Raw genomic sequence first — 2,895 nt, 5'->3', positions numbered from 1 at the left:
AAAAGGGAATCATAATTAATGAATCTACTTCTGAATCTATTCCAGTATTAGAAACTAAAGAGCCTAATTACCTCATGCTCATGAGTACAGTTACTTTTCAGAAATGGTATATCAGAATTACTTTTATGATAAAACCCGATTTTATTATAAAAGATGCCATTGCCCTTGTCGATAGCGGTGCTGATATGAATTGTATTCAGGAAGGATTAATTCCTACTAAATACTTTCATAAAACAACCCAATCACTTACAAGTGCAAGTGGTAATTCTTTATATATCAAGTATAAACTTCCAGAAGTATTAATTTGTAATTAAGGATTATGTCTTCCGACTTCTTTTGTTCTTATTAAAAATATGTCTCAAGCTATAATCCTAGGAACACCATTTTTGTGTTTGCGTATGCCAATTTCTAAAATTGATTCTATTGGCATACACACAACCTTAAATAATTAACCGATTATTTTTGAATTCATTACAGAACCTTATACAAAAGAATTAGATCAGATTAATGATCTACTTAATTTCAAAGAAAAACAAATTAATTTCCTCCAGAAGGAAATTAGCTTTTTAACTACGGAACAACGACTTCAACAGTCTTCTTTCCAGCAAAAAATCAAATCACTTGAACAAGAATTTCAACATGAAATCCGCAGTGATATTCCAAATGCTTTTTGGAATAGGAAGAAACACATAGTTTCTCTTCCTTATGAACCAGGTTATGATGAGCGGAAAATCCCTACTCGCGCTCGACCAAGTCAAATGAAAAAAGAGTATTTAGAACTCTGTAAATCAGAAATTAACACTCTCCTCCAGAAAAAGCTTATTCGATCCAGTCGATCTCCTTGGAGTTGTACAGCCTTTTATGTTAATAAAAATGCAGAAATTGAAAGAGGTGTGCCAAGATTGGCAATTAACTATAAACCTCTTAATGAAGCCTTACAATGGATAAGGTATCCAGTTCCCAACAAAAAAGATCTTTTAGATCGTCTTCAGGATGAAGTCATATTTTCTAAATTTGACATGAAATCAGGATATTGGCAAGTCCAAATCGCTGAACCAGACAGATACAAAACTGCTTTTACAGTACCTTTTGGGCATTTTGAATGGAATGTTATGCCATTTGGTTTAAAAAATGCTCCATTTGAATTCCAGCATATAATGAATGATATTTCTAATCCTTATACAGAATTTTCCATTTGTTATATTGATGATGTTTTAATCTTTTCCTCATCAATTGACCAGCACATGGAACATCTTAACATTTTTAAGCATGTCATTATTAAAAATGGTTTAGTTGTTTCTGCATCAAAAATGCAACTTTTTCAGACTACAATCAGATTTTTGGGTCATAATATTCACAATGGTACTATTATTCCCATAAATAGAAGCATGGAATTTGCATCTAAATTTCCAGATGAAATTAAAGACAAAACTCAATTGGAGAGATTTTTAGGAAGTTTAAATTATATTCATGATTACTATCCTAACCTTGCTACAGATGCATCTATTTTATATTCCAGAGTTCGGAAAAATCCTCCTCCTTAGGGACCAGAACATACAGATGCTGTTCAAAAGATTAAGGCTGGAGTTAAACCTCTACCTTGTCTTTTTTTACCAAATCCCGAATGGAAAAAAATTGTAGAAACTGATACTTCTAACTTCGGTTATGGTGGCATAATTAAACAATTTAATCCCAACAGTGACAAAGAAGAACTTTTAAGATTTACTTCTGGTATTTGGCATCAAGCTGCTAAAAATTATTCGACAATTAAACAAGAATGTTTAGCTATTGTTAAATGTGTCTTAGAATTCCAGGATGATTTATTAAATCAACATTTTTTAATCAGAGTTGATTGTTCTGCAGCAAAACAGATTTTTAAAAAAGATGTTAAAAATCTACCCGAAAAACAAATTTTTGCCACTTGGCAGGGCCAACTTTTAGTTTTTGATTTTGATATTGAATATATCAGAGGCGAAACTAATTTTCTTCTAGACTTTCTAACCCGCGAATATTTGTAGGTCCCTAACGCAGAATACGAGCCGATGCTCCGGCAGACGGGGTCGCGGTAGGGGCAACCCCTACACTACAGAATTTCTAGGGCTATATGCCACTTCCAGTAAAAAAAAGGGGAATCAAGCCGTTCGGCTAAAGATGTCCTCCTCACTCCAGTACCATATGTCCAGAATTTTATCATTGAGGAAACTGTCCTCTACATTGAAAATTTCGATATTCAATGGATGAAGGATCCATGGGAAATTAAAAGGAGGTATTTGACTACTCAACATTCATTACCCCACTTTGATCAGTACAGATACATCTATGAGCAGATCCTTGTTGATACTACCTCTGTCAATTTCAAACATACTCTTGCTGAGCCTAATCGCACAGCTAGTCCAATTAATTATAGCAAAGCAACTATCTAGCAGATCTTGCCCATGCCGGCCTAGGGCATGCATCCTCATGTTACCCGTACCCTTGAGATCCATAATAAGGAATCTCGTTACAGCTATTGGGATTATATTAATGCTTTTTCTCAAGCATTTTATTATATGAATCCCCCACGGAACCATTCTTGGTTCATTCGTGTCCTTCCCGAACTTTTACAAAACGATCTCCCAAACTAGTTTCTCGTTTGGTGGGATAAATTTGGTATTCAGATTGATGCATTTCCAGAAGATGTTTGCAATGCATTCAAAGAATGGCAGATTGCATACAGCCACCTTCCAGGATACAAGGACATATCTATGTCTAAATCTACAGTCCATTTTGTTATCCGCTTTGGTATCCCCTGGATTTGGAAATGGGATTTCCAATGTGACTTCCAGAATAAAATTTCCAGTTTAAAACGAGTTTTCTTTTATAAATGGTGGAATAAAATGGATGATCCCAAACCTC

The sequence above is a fragment of the Camellia sinensis genome, chromosome 9, assembly GCF_055761805.1.
Source record: "Camellia sinensis isolate YWXY chromosome 9, ASM5576180v1, whole genome shotgun sequence".
Taxonomy (NCBI): Eukaryota; Viridiplantae; Streptophyta; class Magnoliopsida; order Ericales; family Theaceae; genus Camellia; species Camellia sinensis.
This window is presented reverse-complemented; position numbering follows the sequence as displayed.